Here is a 20,314-nt window from a genome sequence, read left to right as displayed (position 1 = left end):
TGTAAGTCAGCTCAGGTCTGTGAAGTTACGTTTGCGTGGGACTGTATTTCCTCTGGAAAGCTGACAAGACTGAGACTCTTTGGGTCTCATGCATAAAATCTTATTTGGGATTCAGAGTACTGCTGTGTAGATTTCACTCAGAATGATAAGCTCTTTCCTCCAAGCAATGCCTACCTTCTTGTGGGAAGCAGCGTTTGATCTGTCAGGGGAGCCAGGACTTCTGCTCAGGAGAGTCACCTGGGGGCAAGGGGCCTCAGGGTGCTTCAGGTCCAATCTCTCACTAAAAACAGGCCAGTCACACAGCAGGTACCTCAACCTCTCCTCAGTGCTTGGCATCCTTCCACTGTGCACCTTTGAGGAGAGACTGTTTCCACCTTCTCCACATCCTTCTCTCAGGTGGCTGCAGACCACAGCAAGGTCTCTCATTAGCCTTCCTTTCTTAGGCTGAAAAAACCCAGTTCCCTCATCTTCTCCTTGTCTCTCATAGGCTGCAGTAGTGGGTATTCTTGTGGGTTTTCTTGTCTCTGTTTAAAAATCTGGATAACCAGAATATTTGGAAGCTGCAGTTGAGAGGGCAGGAAACGCAAACAAAAATATAGCTATCCTCACACTACCTAACACTAAAATAAAGAAGAGCTTGCCTGTGAACTCATGGATTAGGAAAGACAGAGTACCCATGACAAAGGAGAGAAGAATCCCTTATGGTGGTTTTTCAACTGTTCACTTACAGATTGTATCAGACATTACATGGTAAGATGTAGTGAGTAGCTGTGAAGAGATGAAGCAGCTGATACTAACATACAGAGATTTGGAAGGTAAAAAATCCATAGCAGTTATCATAATATATGCTGCTTTTCCCCTCTTCCTTTTGCCAGAAAATAATTTGTGTCATGAATACATGTTTTTAAATATATTTGAATGTAAAAATACATATATTATGAAAAATAAATTCATAACAAATGTCTTCTTTTTCAATATGGGTACCTTAACTGCATGCATGAAGTGTTTGGACAGGGTTGTCAGTTTGTAATGTGCTGATGAGCATGTGTGAGTCCCACTAGCCCTCTTCACTTTCTCACTGTCACACAAAGCTGCCGAGGGTCACTATGTGTTGTAGCCTTCCCTTCCCAGTGAGCATAGTATACCCCTGTTGCCAGGGCTGTGACATGAGTGCTGTCATAGCTCCATCCTCTCCTTGTACCCTTTTACACTGTGTCTCATGTAAGTGTGATGAAAGGCATCTCTCTGTGCCCAGGCAGGGACATTCTTCCTTTTTCTGACTCTCATAGAAAACAGGTTTCCTGCTAAGAATATTCACATTGGCCTCATGTCTGCAAGGGAGTCTCTCCCCGAGTGGAAATTCATTATTTATTTCCTCCAAGAACCAGTGATTTCCTTGTAAAGCTGACCTATTTCTGTAGATCATGCAACAGAGTTTCCACTGCTGTAGCTGTCTGTACAGTTGTGCTGAAGTGCTGAATTTACATCAGTAAAGCAGCTACTCTTGTCACAGGTACTAATTTGTACTGAATAAATGCTGCAGAACTGGTGCACAAGAACCCACGTAAAGTGTGTATTGTACATATTTATTGTACATATGAAATATGGTGGATTATAGGGATATACGTGCCCTTCTGTGGTACTTTGAACAGGGCTCAGGTATAAATGAGATTTTCTGTGCTGAACATACCCCTGTTCTAGGGTACTTTGAGAAAATTTGTTCATGATTATTTTATTCTTGCTTTTCTTATTAAATATTTATTGCAACACAGCCTTGTTATTTAAGACTACTGCCTCAAGAGATTTACTGCACATTTCACACCTTTTCTTAATGTAATTTTAGTTCGATAATTTTTTTGACTTGTTATAAATTTCTTAGTGTAGACTCACTACACTAGGTTTACACCATAGTAACACATTACTTAGTGTGGAATGCTGATCTCACCTTTTGCTTGACTGTTAAACAGAGGAAAAAAAGGAGGTTTGTGCTTATTTTGAAATGTGGACACACTGGCAGAGTGTTTACCAACTTCTATTACCTTGATGCAAATATTCTCAGCCATGTTTTATCACACTGAAATTTGGGTTCAAAAGGAAAAATGTATCTTTTTAAAAGTACAGGTTGTTAGTATTTTTGGTGACAAATCATTGATCTGCTTGAAATTCATTCCATCATGCAACCGAAACTTACTTTGGAACTGAAAAGCTGATGGCGAACACAGTGGTGTGGTAGCCATTGTGACCTGCCATGAGTGCACAGGTCTCAAAAACATTTTGACTAACAGCGAAAAGGTAATATGTAGCATGTCAAAATTTGCAAGAATGGAGGGTTGTTTCCCTGAGGGTAATTACGCTTCATATTTATGCAGCAGGTGGAAGAAACTATAGAAATTCCTCCCAGATTTCATCAATAGCTCGCGGACTATGTGCGGTCAGCTCTGAAGAACTGTGCTGGAGGGTTTCCCAATGCTTCTGCCCCAAGGCATTCTGTTAGAAAGGTTTATCCCAGAGACACAAACACTAGAAGCTCTGGCTTCTTAGAAGTTGAGGCAGTCTGATTAATAGGGTTGGACAGATGCCATAGGCTCAGAAGTTTGGGGGTATTCTGAAAATGATTTTCATGGAGCAGAGGAAAGTCAGGGGAAGCCTGAAAATGAAAATCTGTGTAAGTGATTGATAAGTGATTTTATTTTTTTCTTTGTCCCCTGTCACACAGTTATGGCTCTCTCTATCTGTTTTCATGGCATTATGGCAAATTCATTGTTTTTGTAGGGACCAACTCTGACTGTGATTTGAACCTTCCAATGTAACCTTGACACTTTGAAAGTTAATGCCTTCTGTCTCACTCTGTAGAAGTGTTAAGCATGATTCAGCTCTCATGGTTTAATCTAGCTCATTTTATTTTTCATTGAAATGGACAAGGTGTGTGCACATGACCAGATTTTGGTATTTTTTGAGGAAGAGTGACTTTCATGTGTGAATAAAGAGAAGGTCATTTACAATGTCCAAGTGTTTAGTTGCTTGCTATTTTCTAAACTAGAAAAATAATTCATTAAAAAAAACTAAACCAAAACAAAGTAATTGAAAATTTCTTATTAAATTCTGTCTTTAGATGATCAGAAGACTCTCGTCATCTGTTTTTATAATACTTCTTGCAGGGTTCTTGTTCTTGAACTGCGCAAAAACCCCCAATGTCTAACTGATTCAGAAAGGGAAACCTGTAAACCAACTCAAGTCCATTATTTAAAATAAACAAACATGATCTTCAGCAAGTCTTACTTTTGGTGTGGACAAAGACTCTAGTCTTAGGTAGAGTGGGTAAACACACACTTAAAATGGATAGTCACTAAACAAGAATCTCTAGTGTTCTCATTAGCACAAACAGAAACAGTTAAATTAGAAATCAAATAAGAAAAAAATTATTATGTTACTCCATTTAATTAGATTTTTCACTTCATATGTATTCATCTAAATTGCTTACAATAAATAAATTTATTATATTTGTGATCATTTATATATAATTACCTATATTGATATTTGCATATATTCCACATTGAATTGTGGCTTTTATTGGTAGATCTGTCATTGCTGAAACTTGTTGTATACCATTAATGAGTCTTCATCAGATAATAGAAGATAAATTCCATCTAAGTTTGAAAACAATCTATTCTTTGTAGAATATATGTGTTCATTTAAACTGAAGAGTATCCATTTTATAAATGTCTACATATTGTCTCCTCAAGCCTGATGGGAAACCAGTCCATTCTGCAAATACAGAATGCCTATAAAATGATAGGACTTTTAACAACATTATTCTTAGGGAGCTTGAGTACTGCCTTAGAAAATTTTAAGTAATTTAATTCATGCAATACACCTAGGAAAGAGGGAAAATATTTATACGCAGCTTTTCTCCAAAAGTGTTTTCAAATTTCCTTTCTTTTCTCTGAAACCTCAAAAGGTGGTGATGCTTGCCATAGCACAGCCCTTAGAATGCATTGTATTTTCCTTGTGAGCAACTCAGTTGAAAGTCCTGCAACTCAGAGCAGGACTTACTCGTGATACATTAGGAGCCCTTGAGAGCTCCCTCTTAAGGGACTTATCACATTTGCTTCCCTCACTCTCTGTGTCGCGCAAAGGAGTGATAACAAGCACTGTTTGGATCTAATGCTACAATCTGTATCTCTAAGTATCACTGTCATCAAAGGAATCAGACCCTTATGATTATCAAAGTCCCATTCACACGACTGAGAGATGAGTTCATTGTCTTCTTCATGTGACTATTAATCTCCCCCCAGGGAGAGCTTGTATGTTCAGAGAGATGTTTTCTAGGGGTTTTTTGTTTGTTTGTTTGCTTTCTGGAGCCAACTTATTAGTTCTCAAAGATACTGTACATGATACTGGCACGATTTCTCAGAGCAGTAGTTGAGATGTTTTACTAGTTATTTCAGCCGAACATTTACTCTGTGAAACTGATCTATCAAAAGAAGGCATTTGGGACACTATCAAGTCGATCTAATGTATGAGCTCGAATTATTGTATCATTATAATATGGTGCTTGGTGTCTTTTGCCATTGATTTGCCTACATTTTTTTAATTGCTCAATCAGAAGCCATTTATCTGATATATTATTAATGAATAAGTGCTTGTGATGGAAAAACAAAATATTCAGTGTTGCAAATCATGTATCCTACAGGCAACTGCAGTCAGAAGTAAACTGCTCTTGAGCCAAATGGTTTATGTAATGCAGATGGAAATTATGTGTTGAAATAAACACTTCATTGAAAAAAAAGGATGGCTGCTATTCTCCTAGACTTTTACAAGATTCTACGTTCTTTCATTGGTGCAAAGTTCAGTTTCAAGTGTGCAAAGGCATCTGCACTTGTTAGACTCCAACCATACTATAAGGTTCTCAAACTGGTCATTCTTTGCAATATTTTTGCAGAAACCTTTTGATTTAATGTTGATCCTCTACTCACAAGTATTTTTTCCCAACTAAGAGAATAATTGCAGAGTTAATGTCTTTTGGCAGGTCACATTGGCATTGATGGTTTTGAGGGCTTAACTGTATTCCAAATTCCTTGGGACCTGATTTTCTTTGAATGAAAGTAGATATGTTCATGCCCGAAGCTAGATATTGTAGTACAGGGTTTGCAATTAAGTACCATATTCACATTTGTGTCTGTGACCCATTTCTTCAATATGGAGGCATAGTTTGATTATTAAAGAAAAAAACCAAGGAAACCAAAACCAGAAAATAGAAAAAAGACAAGATCAACTAAACAATTCTCACTAAATGCTGTTACCATTTTCATCAGTTATGTCTGGCATTGTTCTCAGTATAAAAGTAGTTTTTCCAGTGATTTACAAAATGGTTGTAAAGTACATTTCTGGCCAATGTCAAGGGTGAAATGTAGCAGAGTAGCAGTAGCATGTGCAATATATTACCTCTTTCCATTAAATAAATATCTAGCATTCCTTTTTCTGCAGCTCGCTTAAAATAAGTGTAATTAGCTATTTTCTGTCATTAGGAATAACTTTTGTTTGGGGCTTATTATTGTGAAATGAATTTGTTGTAATTTTCCTTTCCCCTTCCCCTTCCCCTCTAACCTGTGCTCCAGATTCCAGCTGCCAATGTTTACAAGATACTGACACAGTACTTCCAGAAACATGAGCTGACAAGTACTACCTCTAGGGCCCTACTACAAAAAATTTCTTTTCATTCTTAAACAGGGAAACTGAGAGTTTGGGTTCTTTCAGTTGTTTGGTTTGGTTTGTTGGGTTGTTTTTTTTTTTTTTTTCAAATATGCAGCAAGGGTCTTCTCTTTTTGTACAGGCTCAGCGAGTTGTACACCATTTCAGCAGAGATGTCTGATCTTTCCATCTGCATACCTGGAGATGCTTTATTCCCTGAATGGTCTTTTCAGTAACCACTAAAGACTTCGTGGGACTGAACACTGGAACAGATGAGTTAAATCCTTTTGGAATGATCTTCATCAAATGTAGATGTACTGGACTTTCTGGATGTGCCTAAGGACACAAAGGTTAGTGTCTTCCTTAAAAGCCTCAGGTTTCAGGACTGCTTCATTTAACATTTAGCACCAGGGATTATGTTTCAATTTGTTGCTTAAACAGACGCACAGATGAATAAAATGGTGATTAACATTGCACATATAGCTGAGATCATGCTTTTAACTACCACGTAATAAATGTGCTTAGTGAGTTCGGACAACCTAAAGCCTTCTAAATTACTTTCTGGCCAACAAGAGAAAGCTCTACCCGTGCTCTGAGCTTGATTGCCACTAATCATTTTTGTGGTATTTTTTCTAAACTTGTGTTTAGTGCATTTCAATCACTCTCACCTGATTTACAACCAGTAAAAAGGGGACAAGAGTGTTCTGCTTACCTCTGTTCATGAGATGGCTCTTGTTTACAGTCAGTGGGGATCAGGGGTAGGTGTTTGTTCAGCTGTGTGCTTGATTGTTCTAGATGGCATATAGGCTTCAGGGGAATGCCAAAGACACACATAACATATTGGAAAAATTAATTTCCTTTTAATGGCAGCTATTCACTTTCTGGAAACTCTTGAGATTTTAATAAAATGCTTTTCTACCCTTTGATTTCTCTTAAAATATTATATAATCCACTGATATCATTCTGACACTACTTTGCCATCTCAGGAAATCAACCTTGACCAGAACAAAACATTGACATTTTTCTATGGTATGATCGAAAACATAGAAGAAATGATTTTGTGAACAAATATATGCTCAGAAAGGTGGTAGAATGTGTGTGGGCATATGTGCGCATCAAGTCATGTCTCAGACACATAACTGACAAGGAAAGTAACAAGATCATAAAGATACATCAGGATTTTCAGCACTAATCATAACATTATAAAAAACCACCATGATCATAATGATGTGGATAATGCTATGAGCAGTAGAGAAGAAAAGTGAACAATCATGTAACCTTGATTTTATTCTTTGATTGCCATCTGTTTTTCATCTTTTACAGAATATTCTTCAGGATTAATGCTCTATGTGGGTTTGGGGGAAGAGGGGGGAAAGTTCTTTTCAGTTTTATTCTGTCAACTTCATCTTACTTCATATGGACATTTAAAAAAAAATTTAGTTTTACAAATGCTATGTTTTCTCATTAAACATCTCCACAATCTGTTAAAATAATTTCAGCAAACCAATTGGCTAAAGTAGATGGAGATCAAACTTGAGCTATAGAGCTATAGAGCTCAAGTTTGAGCATTAGAGTTATATGAATTGAGTTCTGCTTTTTCTTTTCTGTGGAGGGATTCTAGTGATGTCTGAATAATAGCTTTCTAGTCAATCTTCTTCTGTCTGGTACTCTAGCTAGCATTTTTGTTTGTATTCTAAACACTTACTCCCAGTATAAAATATCAGACGACAAAAATATCATCTCTCATCAAAAATAATTTTTTGCCCATTGGCACCAAATGTCTACTCCAGACAGGAGAAGAGGAGAAAAAATGAAAATAAACACAAAAAACCCAATACGGTTCTATTTTATCTAAGTTCTGTTGAAGTTACTGCGAATTTTTTGTAATAGAATTCAAGAGGAACAAGAATGTGAATATAAAAATACAGACTCCATTTAAAAGCAGAAGGTTAGAGGAGTTGCAAGATTGTGCAAAGTTTTCTGTGTGGAGGAGAGCTGTGTTTGTTCTGTGGGGTGCCCTCAATGTGATACCTAAATATTTTCCAAGAAAGTGAAATTCATATAGAGCATACACTGCAGCTTTAATATGTGGATTTTTTAAAATAATATTACACCTTTTATACTTCTCTGTGTGTTTGTGTGTGTGTATTGTGAGGTGAATGAATATCTCAGTTTCAGAGTTAAAATGTCAAATGCGTTGCAAACACCATCTTCCTGCACTGTGCCTATGTTTGTACTTCTTGGGAGATTTGTGCAATATGTCTGTGTGTGGACTGATAAACAAACATAAAGGATAGGATTATGGGTTTGGCTAGCTCAGTGTAGTTATTGGTAGAATCTTGCTGTTTTAGGACAGATAATGCTGGAAGATAGGATCATAGAATGCTTTGGGTTGGAAGGGATCTTAAAGATCATCCAGTTACAACCCTCCTGCCATGGGCAGTGACACTTTCCATTAGACCAGGTTGCCAAAGCCTCATCCAGCCTGGTCTTGAGCACTGCCAGGGATGGGGCATCCACAACTTCTCTGGGCAACCTCTGGCACTACTTCACCATTCTCTGAGTAAAGAATTTCTTCCCAACATCTGATCTAAACCTGCCCTCTCTCGGGTTGAAACCGTTGCCCCTTGTCCTGTCACTATATGCCAATATAAAAAGTCCCTCCCCCTCCTTTTTGTAAACCCTCTTAAGGTAGTGGAAAGCTGCTATAAGGTCTCCCAGAAGCTTTCTCTTCTCCAAGTTGAACAACACAAGTTCTCTTAACCTGTCTTTATAGGGGAGGTGCTCCATCCTTCTAATCACCTTTGTGGCTCTCCTCTGGACCTACTCCAACAGGTCCATATCTTTCTTGTGCTGAGGACTCTGGACCTGGATGCAGCACTCAGGTGGGGCCTCACGAGGGCAGAGTTGAGGAGGAGAACCACCTCCCTTGACCTGCTGGACATTTCTCGGTTGAAGCAGTCCAGGATGTGTTTGGCTTTCTGAGTTGTGAGAGCACACTGTTGGCTCATGTCCAGCTTTCCTCCATGAGCATCGCCAAGTCCTTCTCCACAGGGCTACTTGCAATGAGTTCATCTCCCAGTACTCATATCTGGAATTGCCCCAACTGAGGTGCAACTTGCACTTGTCGAACTTCATGAGGTTAAGCATCCTCCATATCTTTCACTTTACTTACAGTATTGCTACTAAAGCATACCTTCATTAACACCAATATATAAATTTGGATGGAAAATCATGTTAAAAAATTTGCTTTGTTCTTCATTTTTGTGGATTTTGTAGTTAATATTACAAAAAATGTTACAACTATTTGATAGATTGGAGAACAAACTGTCCTTGACAGGTAATAGATATGTTCGTTTAAACAGTGCAAATCAAAAAGAATAAGCTAAATTATCTGACTGGCTGCAAAACTGATGGAGTTCCACCTGTCCAAATTTTCCATGGTTAATTTTTGTTACTGGCTGAATTTTATCAAACATGTGCAGCTAGATTTATACACAAGGCTTGCAAAAGCTTAGGTAGCAAAAGTAAGAAATTACCCAGATGTAAGTGAATAAATGATGGTTATACTGAATTGAGTACCTAATTTCTTAGGTCAAAAGAAATATTGTGCATTTAATGAAGAAAAAAAAAAATGGCTTGGGAACTGGGAACATTTGGCATAACCTGAGACTTAAAACTGACCCTGGAGATTTTATGTTAAGCCTACAGCATACAGGCTATATCCTGGAGGCTACAACTTCCTCCCAGAGGTCGGGAGGAGAGTCCCCTGATACAGGAAAGACTGAATTCTGCCCTTCCATGTCCTAGGAGGTTGTATCAATGTGTGGAAATAAAAATGTCTTCTGTCAAATATATTTTGTGACCAAAAAAAACCCCAGAAGTGATCTATCCACCATTTCAGAAGTAGGTCAGAGCTGTGAATCCTAATCTAAAGCAACAAGACTGCAACTCAGCATAAAGTCCCTTAAGATACAGAAAAACAGGTTGTGTTTAAGATATGTCTATACCCTTGTCATCACCTTTGCCTGTCTTGTTGGTTCTCCTGGGAACCACCTTTCACATAAGAGTAACCTCATCTTCCTCTCAACCATTATTTCCTATCAGAAAAAACAAAGCTACATACATCTGTCTGTAACAGCAAAACAAGGCTTAGGCATGAGTTTGATCCCTGGCTCGTGCTCATCCATCCCATCTATTCACATATTTCCTCGGTTTTTCCCCACAGTCCCATTCAATGCATGGTAGATTTCAGGGAGCAGATAGGGAAGGGACAGTTGCCAGGAAGCATCTAAAATTAAGCACATATTTTTGGGGGGTAGAGTGACATTGTCACCCACACTCTGGGCAAGAGAATTAGTCCTGGTTTTTTCAACTTAGAGACAAGCACACTGCCAAGTGTTGCAAAGCCAAGGCCCCCACTGACTCCAGCTGTGGAGCACAGATATCTTTTATAGTAAATCTTTCCACTGGTCACCAATTAAAGGAGAGAGAGTTTGAGGAGGATAAGCTGAGACACCTCCTCTTCCATTTTGGACTCTTAGAGAGGATGTAATGAGAAGTATTTACAGTATTTATTGCTTTTACACGGTAGAAAACAATTTCTCAAACAACTACAGTGAGTACAGAGATCCCAAATCCTTATGCCCAGGCCTGGGGTTTTTTTGGTTTTGTTTTTTTTTTTTTTTTTTTTTTTTTGGTGTCATTTCTGGCTTTAATGAGATAAAGAATTCATATGAATGAAATTATGTTTACCATGTTACTCTTGCGGCAGAAGTTTATCCCCTGTGTCATCTTGTAAGGTCATGGTGGTTTTGCTCACTTTTGTATAGTCTTTTCTGGAAACTTTCAGTATGAGTTTACCTTAGTAGTATGTTAAGCATCACATCTATTAGCTGATTCTGTTATCTGTCATATAATTTTCTCCTATTCAAATTAAAGAACTTGTAAACATGGAATTATTTTTCAGTAAAAAATTGATGAGAGAGATATGATGATAAGCTTTAACAATATAATAATTAAATAATTTAAATATAAACCCATGAATTCTAGACACTTTATCCCTTCTATTAAAAATGTGAATATCAAACAGTTTTTACAAGAGGTAGTAAAGGATTTATAAATTTCCCTGTCTCAATAATTTAATTCATGTAAGATTTAAAAAATATTTGATTTAAGAAAAGGTGGGTATTTTTACTTACTTGGGAAAAAAGGCATTTTAAACAGCAGGATGTAATTTCAGAGTATTTGCAGTCGAGAGGCCTCTGCTGAGCAAAATACTCATTCAATTTAGGAATGCAGATTATAATAATTTTCCTATCTCGCTCGCAGCAGGATTCCTGCCATCGTTTTGCAAACCCACAGGTTGCACTATTGAATGACTAGCTAACTTCAGTTTCAGGTAACACATGCTTTAAATGTATTCTCATTAGCTCAACTTAGTTATAATGCAAAGCTGCTTAGTTTCACCAAGTGAAATGGGATACACTTAAATTGCCTCATCTAATATAATACTCCTTAATACATGCAAAGTGGTTTATGATGGCGGTGGCAAAGCTTGTAGAGCATGAAAATCAGCAGGGAAAGTAAGGTTTTCTGGCTAAAATCGTCAAAAAGAAGTCCTATTTTATATCATTTCTTTTTAAAGAGGTTAAGAATGAGGAAAGAGAGATTGGAGTAAGAAATGATCAGTTTAGAAAAATGTAAAAGTACATTAACCTTTTAATATATCAGCTCTACCAAACAAGAAAATTATCAACTAAAGCTGTTCTTTCAGTAATATCCTTTGCACTGTAAACTTAAATGTAAAATATGCAGTGGCCAAAATGTATTGCAGTAAGAAACAATATTCATCATTCTATCTATTTTATGCAGGGCGTTTTATATTGTACAACATGTTTCCATTTGCTAGTATTATTAATCCAGTTTGGTGTGGCTGTATTAATTTGCAAGGACTTTTTTAATTTCAGACAGGGCCAAGGAATTACTTGTCTCTCTTCTTCCTTTAAATGCTAAGTGAATATATCCCAATCTTGTATACCTTGCAGACACAAAAACTGGTTTCAGTAGGACCCCAGAACAACTGGTAACATAATTTGCTTTTTTCCCAATATCCTGCACCTGCAGTCTGACCACTGGGTTATAAATCCTTTCCCTCCATCCCTTTCCAATACCTCCAGAAAGCTCCAGAGAGGGGCTAAGCTGCTAAAGGCTTTGCAGATGACACCCAAGTGTATATCTCACTTTCTACAGATGTAACCAGAGCCATCATAAAGATGTTGCACTGCCTAGAGGAAAATGGCTCCTGGAGAAAAGCATCTGGGTGAGGATGAATTTGGGTGAGATCCAGATGATACTGGTTGAAAGACAGAAATGATCCAGACAGCCAGTTGAGCAAGATTCCTACATTCATGCCTTAAGCATTAGTTTGCGATGAGGCTGTTCATATCCTTGGAAAAAGGCAGGATAAGCACATTGCTCAGCTGTGGCCCCAGAGAATGAACCAAGAACTCTTCACAGTCCAGTTAAAAGCATCTGCAATGCGGGTTTTTTTCTGTCCTTGTTAGTTTTCACTTTGTTTATAATATGAGGCAGCAAAAACAAAAAAAATCTAAAAACATTTGCATGCCTCTGCTTACTTTCTAAGGGGTTGATACAACTCAGTGTATCCAGGGCTGTTTCACTCTTCACAGTAAGGGAACATTGCTCCCACAGTGCAATGTCTCCAAAGCTCCTATTCACATCAGGATGAAAAGCACTAATCTTGTTCTCAAAGGTACAGCTGTTTTGGATCTCTTGATAGCCACGATTGCTTTTTCATTTTCTGCAAATGGACAGCTTCTACAAGAAACAATCTGAAACCTTCTGAGCAAAAAGGGTCCCTGAGAGAAGCATAATGCTTCTCATCTAGTTATACAGTGAGCTTGTATGGTCTGTACATACTGCAGAGGCCTTTCAACAAATAATTTGACTTCCAGAGGTTCTGTACATCTGTGAAAATTAACACTTCTACTCTTGATGGGAAAAAGGTTAAAGGCAGGTAATTTAAAGTCTGGGAGGTCATACAAACATTCTTCATCTGTGAAGTTTCAGGATACAACAGCTCCTACAGTAATGAATAACTGGCAAGTAGAGGTGAAAGCATACATGAAAGCAAATATGGGGACAAATAATGTCCCATGAAAACACACAATGGGAGAAGTCACACACAATACTCCTGGGGAAGCTGGAGTACAATTTCAGGGTGGAACAGGTCTTTGAACCTGTTCCCAAGCACTGATGAAAAATTATTAGTATCTTTATGGAGGAGAAATACCTGTAAAATTGTTGATATTCACTGTAAAAATCTGGAACCTTCTCCCTGGAAGCATTATCTTTGCTTTACTCAGTTTCCTCAACAGGAAGCAGAAGAAGTCATCCTGGGGTCTTGCTCCTGAGGATTTTTTTGGTATAAGCAGTCACCTACGGTTTAGTTCCCTAGGTTTTCTGAGGCCACAACATGACCCACGTAAGATGTGCTCCTCTAAACATTTCCCTTGTGTTTCCTCCAGTTCACATTCAGGAGTAAGCAAGAGTAAAATAACAATACAGCTCTTCAGCTTTTTTGCCTTTATTACTGGTGATTGCATGGTTTTGATTTTTGGTGGATACTTGTCAGAAATTTCTGTTCCAAAAGCAAAGGCGTATTCAGAGAGTACTCTAGTCATCCTGTTTATTTTCCTTTTATATTTTGCATATATATGAACTGGTGCGTTGATCTTAATTGGTTAATCTTTGGGCCTCATAAGGGAAATACATTCCTAGAACATTTTCCTCCTGGTAATGCCTTCATTGTAGTCTCTTGTTGGCTCACCAGCTGTGCTGCTTATCACAGCCTCATTCACTTTATGAAAACTCTTTAAAATGTTATCCATTAAAAGCTGTGTAAAAACTCAGTCCATGCTTGTGAGACACTTGTAGGAACATGTAGTTATTGGGAGGAATAAAATAAAAAATGCAAAGCTATTATTCAATCGGTATGTGCACAGCCATGCTGTACTTACTGCCATCATGAATAAAGCATTTGTTTTTCTAAACTGTGTGTATATTCCTAGAGGGGTACTTAAAAGACAGAGCTTGTTAGAGAAGGCATGAAAATGTAGAATTCCTCCAGTTTCAGTGTTCAAATCATAAGGTATAATCATAAATCCTGACTGCAGTCTGACCAGCTAAAAGGGCACACGGGACTCCACTAGAAAGCTGGGAATTGCTTTTCCTTGACCATTTGTGTAACCCAGCTCCTCTAAGGAATGAACAGCCAACCAATCCATGTCATGGTCTAGTGGTGTTGTTCCCCCAAAATGCCCTGTCACTGCAGGAAGTCTCAGCAGACACAGGGCAGTGAACACTCCAAAACACTTTCCTGATCAGCCTCTGCCTCCTGGAGCCTTTGCAAATCAGAAGCTGCAGTGTGAACATTTTGCTCTCGAGGGGATATAATGAAAGCTGACATGCTTTGATCTGCTAGGAGACTCACAGGAAATACTGCCATAAAAATACTGGGTTCCCTGGGGAATTTATGCTTGTTGGTTTGGTTGGTGCTTTTTCCTATATTTTGAACTGTTACTTTAAAGTTTAAATCCTTCTTCCTTCCCTAAGAGAGAATTACCAACCCAATTGCAAGATGTGTATACTAAAGCTTGCCAATGCTTTCTGTGTCCTTCCTCATTGTTCTGATAGAGGGTGGCATTTTCTCTCCTTTTTTAGTATGCTGGTATCTTGATGAAGGTCAAGGAAACTTGATCTTCAAGTCTTAACCAGCTTGACAAAATGATCCCTGCTTTAACAGCTTTTGCTTGAAATACCTCTTAATATTTCAAAAATACCAAAACTATGTACACATTGTTTACAAAAATTTAATCGCAAGTTTCTTTTAACTTACTAATGCAAAAGGGAAAAAATTAAATAGTTTTCCTTATTGTTTTTGATTTACTGTTCTAGCTAACTTTCATGTTTTGTAGCAGAAACATGATTATCTGATTTTTCCTCCTTGCAGAATTGTGTGCATTGAAACAAGGTAATAGTGGTATTTTCTTTCCATAAAGCACTTCCTTTTATACCTGTATATATTGTGTGATTCCATCACATGGTAATATATACATATTTCTATGTGAATATCTGTTGTAACTTCTTTGAAAGCATCAGCTACACCCTCGTGAAGTCACAAGGCTTATCACAAACAAAGCTTGGATGTTTGTTATTTTAACATCTTGTGGATGTAGAATTTGCATTCTAAAAATATGCAAATTCATGCTATGGATAGAACTTTCTGATGTAATTTTGTTGTCCGATGTTTTGTAACACTAAGTTGCTCCTAAATTATGTCCTTAAGAACAAAAGTCAATGTTCTCATATATGCTTCAGGATTATTGGCATGGTCCTAGAAGGATGTAAATACCTGAAGTATAATACAGGCAAATCAGAATAGAGAAACTTACCCTCTGAAGATTCACAAGTATCTTAGCTTGCAAGAACACTTGTCACTTCAAATCCTGTGATCACCCAACCCAGAAGCCTTGCTATATTGGGTGTGTTTTGTATCCAACTAATTCTTGCATTCCACAGACAGTTCAGATTTCACAAGACAGGTATCTCCAAAAATTTGTGTTCTTCATTGTTTGGACAGTGAAAGTTTTTTAGTAATCTTGTGATTCTCACCTGAGAGCATGGGCAAGTTTTTCTTGGTTTGAGTACTTAGGTTTTAATAAGGAAAAAAGTTGAATAGAGACTGAATTCTAAAATTTACATCTCATTTTCAGAGGTAATCCAGACCCAAGTCTGCTTCCCAACACCAAGTCAGAAGAGATTGTGAAGCCATAGGATAATATATAGAAAGTGTATTTACTAAAATACTTCAGTTTTCACTGGCTTGTGCTCATGCATTTGCATTCTTGTGTTATCATGGATAGAAATTATATTCAGTGGTAAATGGAAGAAAAACATGGAAAATAAATGGGCCATGCACTTTATCCACTCCTACTTACTGTTCCATATCAAAAATGCTTATTTAATATTTCAGATGCCTGAACATCTTAAATATATGGATTTTTAGAAAAAAGGCTTTTCTACTTTTGCAAAATTCAAAATGTCACAGTGTCTCGGTTTTGAAAGACAGGTGTCTGCTAAGGAAGGCAGAGGCCCCCCTTGAAGTGGCAGATATAACCCCTTTTCCCTCCAAGTTATTATATTTTGAAATCAAGAGCCTTTAGGCGAAGATGTGGGAAATAGGAATAACAGTTCTTTACTATATATATATATGTATATAACCAGTCAAACAAAACAACAACAACTATGGCAGTAACAGCAATCACAAACCCAGTGCCAGCCTTCTCGGCTGTCAGGCTATTTCCCCTCGGGTGCAGTTCCGCTCGCAGCCGGCAGGGGCGCTGGCGGCTCCCGGTGAGCAGGGCAGGTGCGATGGTTCCCCCGCGGCTGCAGGGGGCGCTCCGGAGCGAGCTCGGGACACACGCGGCACCGGTGCCCTGGGATCCCGGGGAGGGATGGAACAAAGGCTTCACAAACCCCTGGGCAGCTGATCCCGGACTCTCAGGAGCAGCAGGCTGAAACAGCAGGCTAGAACGGCGGCTGGAACGGCAGGGACGGACGCAAATCCCGGGTGGCAGGCGAGATGTATCCAGATGGGAGAACCCCACGGAGGCCCAGGCAGGCAGGGCGAGCAGGGCTACAGCGCAGCGAAAGCTCGAAGCAGCAGCGGAGCAGGGCAGCCACAGCCCGGTCTCCAGCAGGGCAGGGAAAGCGGCTTTTGGGGGTCCCGGCGTTGCTTCCAGCAGGAAGAAAGAACGGCCAAAAAGAAAGAAGCAGCAGCTCCTTTCTCTGCAGCTTCTCTCTCCGGACGCTCAGAGCGAACTGACCCCACACCCAGGTGTAGACAAAGGAGTAGCCAGGCCCGCCCCACTCCCCTTTTTGTCTTTCTTAAGTACAGCTATTTGTCCCCTAGCAACATGCATATGGGAGAAAATTCCTTTAACAGGAAAAAAACTAAGACTAAACTAAAACCCCAACATTATCCACCCCGAATTTTTTCCCATACTAACATGTTACATGAAACTTAACTTTTTTAACCATATAAATCTATGCATTACCCAAATTATATACAAATATACATGCTGATACTGATACAAGTACAGAGCCATGGGTAGTTCACCCTAAAACAAGGTCCCCTTGAGGTAAGCATCGGGTCTCTCCATCCTTTTGCATCACCCACCAGGTGCAACCTGGTCCCTGAGCAAAAACAACCCCACGGATGGGTTTGTCTTTGCTCAAGGCAGACTTGACCCAAACAGTTTTTCCAAGCATACCTCTCATGTGCACCACTGGAACCTTATCCCCGTCTGTTGTTTGTAGGGGTTCAGATTGGGCAGGGCCTGCTCGGCTAGTGGAACCTCGAGTGTTAACTAACCAGGTGGCTCTTGCTAAATGCATCTCCCAGTTTTTGAAAGTCCCCCCACCCAGTGCCTTCAAGGTGGTTTTAAGCAGTCCATTACACCGCTCAACCTTCCCAGCTGCTGGTGCATGGTAAGGGATGTGGTACACCCACTCTATGCCATGTTCTCTAGCCCAGGTGTTTATAAGGCTGTTCTTGAAATGAGTCCCATTGTCAGACTCGATTCTCTCAGGGGTGCCATGCCTCCAAAGGACTTGCTTCTCCAGGCCCAGGATGGTGTTCCGGGCAGTAGCATGAGGCACAGGGTAGGTCTCCAGCCATCCAGTGGTGGCTTCTACCATTGTGAGCACATAGCGCTTGCCTTGGCGGGTTTGAGGCAGTGTGATGTAATCAATCTGCCAGGCCTCCCCATACTTGTATTTGGACCATCGCCCACCATACCACAGAGGCTTCACCCGCTTGGCCTGCTTGATCGCAGCGCATGTCTCACAATCATGGATAACCTGGGAGATACTGTCCATGGTTAGATCCACCCCTCGGTCTCGTGCCCACTTATAGGTGGCATCTCTGCCCTGATGACCTGAGGCATCATGGGCCCATCGAGCTAGGAACAGTTCTCCTTTATGTTGCCAATCCAAGTCTATCTGGGACACCTCTATTTTCGCAGCCTGATCTACCTGATTGTTGTTACGATGTTCTTCATTAGCCCGGCTCTTGGGGATGTGAGCATCTACATGACGGACCTTCACGGATAGCTTCTCTACCCGAGTGGCAATGTCTTTCCACTCTTCAGCAGCCCAGATTGGTTTTCCTCTGCGCTGCCAGTTTGCCTTATTCCACCTTTCCAGCCAACCCCACAGAGCATTGGCTACCATCCATGAATCAGTGTAGAGGTAGAGCTTTGGCCACTTCTCTCTTTCAGCTATGTCCAGAGCTAATTGGAAAGCTTTGAGCTCAGCAAATTGGCTCGATCCACCTTCTCCTTCAGTAGCCTGTGCAACTTGTCGTGTGGGGCTCCATACAGCGGCTTTCCATTTCCGGCTAGCACCTACAATTCGGCAGGAACCATCGGTGAAGAGGGCGTATTGTCTTTCACTCTCTGGTAGCTCGTTATATGGTGGGGCTTCTTCGGCACGTGTCACCTGCTCCTCTTCTTCTTCAGAAGATAACCCAAAAGTCTCACCTTCCGGCCAGTTTGTAATTATTTCCAAGATCCCAGGGCGACTTGGGTTTCCAATTCGGGCGCGCTGCGTGATGAGGGCAATCCATTTGCTCCAAGTAGCGTCGGTGGCGTGATGCGTGGAGGGAACCTTTCCTCTGAACATCCACCCCAGCACCGGTAGTCAGGGTGCCAGGAGGAGTTGTGCCTCTGTGCCGATTACTTCTGAGGCAGCCTGGACTCCTTCATAAGCTGCCAGGATTTCCTTCTCTGTGGGAGTGTAGTTGGCTTCAGATCCTCTGTAGCTTCGGCTCCAGAATCCCAGTGGTCGGCCCCGAGTCTCACCAGGCACCTTCTGCCAGAGGCTCCAGGACAGACCATTGTTCCCGGCTGCAGAGTAGAGCACGTTCTTCACCTCTGGTCCTGTCCTGACTGGGCCAAGGGCTACGGCGTGAGCAATTTCCTGTTTGATCTGAGTGAAGGCTTGCTGCTGTTCAGGGCCCCAGTGGAAATCATTCTTCTTGCGGGTAACCAGGTAGAGAGGACTCACGATCTGGCTGTACTCGGGAATGTGCATCCTCCAGAAACCTATAGCGCCTAGGAAAGCTTGTGTTTCCTTCTTGTTGGTCGGTGGAGACATTGCTGTGATCTTATTGATGACCTCAGTGGGAATCTGACGTCGTCCATCTTGCCACTTTACTCCCAGGAACTGGATCTCTCGGGCAGGTCCCTTGACCTTGCTCTTCTTGATGGCAAAACCAGCTTGCAGGAGAATTTGAATTATTCTCTCACCTTTCTCAAACACTTCGGTTGCGGTGTTCCCCCACACAATGATGTCATCAATGTACTGCATGTTCTGGAGCCTCACTCTTTTCTAGTGCAGTCTGGATCAGTCCATGACAGATGGTGGGACTGTGCTTCCACCCCTGGGGCAGTCGGTTCCAGGTGTACTGCACGCCCCTCCAGGTGAAGGCAAACTGAGGCCTGCACTCTGCTGCCAGAGGAATGGAGAAGAATGCATTGGCAATGTCAATAGTGGCGTACCACTTCGCTGCTTTGGACTCCAGCTCGTACTGGAGCTCCAACATGTCTGGCACGGCAGCGCTTAGCGGTGGAGTCACTTCATTCAGGGCACGATAGTCCACAGTCAATCTCCATTCCCCGTCAGACTTGCGCACAGGCCAGATGGGGCTGTTGAAGGGTGAGTGGGTCTTGCTGACGACCCCTTGACTCTCCAGCTCGCGGATCATCTTGTGGATGGGGATCACAGCATCTCGATTTGTCCGATACTGCCGGCGGTGCACTGTCGAGGTGGCAATTGGCACTCGTTGCTCTTCCACTTTCAGGAGCCCAACTGCAGAAGGATTCTCAGATAGTCCAGGCAGGGTGTTCAATTGCCTAATGCCCTCTGCCTCCACAGCAGCAATCCCAAATGCCCACCTGAGTCCTTTTGGGTCTTTGTAGTAGCCATTCCGGAGGAAGTCTATGCCCAGAATACACGGGGCCTCTGGGCCGGTCACAATCGGATGCTTTTGCCACTCCTTCCCAGTCAGGCTCACCTCAGCTTCCAAAAGGGTCAACTGCTGTGATCCCCCGGTCACCCCAGCGATGGATACAGGTTCTGCCCCCACATGTCCCGATGGCATTAAAGTACACTGTGCCCCAGTATCAACCAATGCATCATATTTTTGTGGCTCTGATGTGCCAGGCCATCGGATCCACACCGTCCAGAAAACTCGGTTCTCCCGTGCCTCTTCCTGGCTAGAGGCAGGGCCCCTCTAGCCCTGGTTATCATTCTTTCCCTGGGCGTACATGCTCGAGGTACCTTCAAGGGGATCCGACATATCATCCTCCCTTCTGTACTGCCTGGCAGCTCGGTCACGGGAGGCTGAGGCTACCTTCACCTTAGCGGAACCCCCTCGGTTAGTGCCTCCCTCCTTGAGTTCATGCACCCGCGCTGCCAGGGCAGAGGTGGGTTTCCCATCCCACCTTCTCATGTCTTCCCCATGCTCACACAGGAA

At 41.1% G+C, this 20,314-nt stretch overlaps 1 protein-coding gene across 3 annotated transcripts in view; it reads left to right on the top strand.

Annotated features, from left to right (window-relative positions):
* HS3ST5 (heparan sulfate-glucosamine 3-sulfotransferase 5) overlaps window positions 1-20,314 on the top strand; it is a 200,752-nt gene that overhangs the window by 94,221 nt on the left and 86,217 nt on the right. For all 3 annotated transcript variants that reach the window (XM_032101521.1, XM_032101520.1, XM_032101522.1), the window contains exon 2: window positions 5,834-6,041. The gene's annotated coding sequence lies outside the window, so the exon portion shown is untranslated. The remainder of the gene's footprint in view (window positions 1-5,833; window positions 6,042-20,314) is intronic.

This window comes from Corvus moneduloides, chromosome 3 (genome assembly GCF_009650955.1).
Source record: "Corvus moneduloides isolate bCorMon1 chromosome 3, bCorMon1.pri, whole genome shotgun sequence".
NCBI lineage: Eukaryota > Metazoa > Chordata > Aves > Passeriformes > Corvidae > Corvus > Corvus moneduloides.
This window is presented reverse-complemented; position numbering and strand designations above follow the sequence as displayed.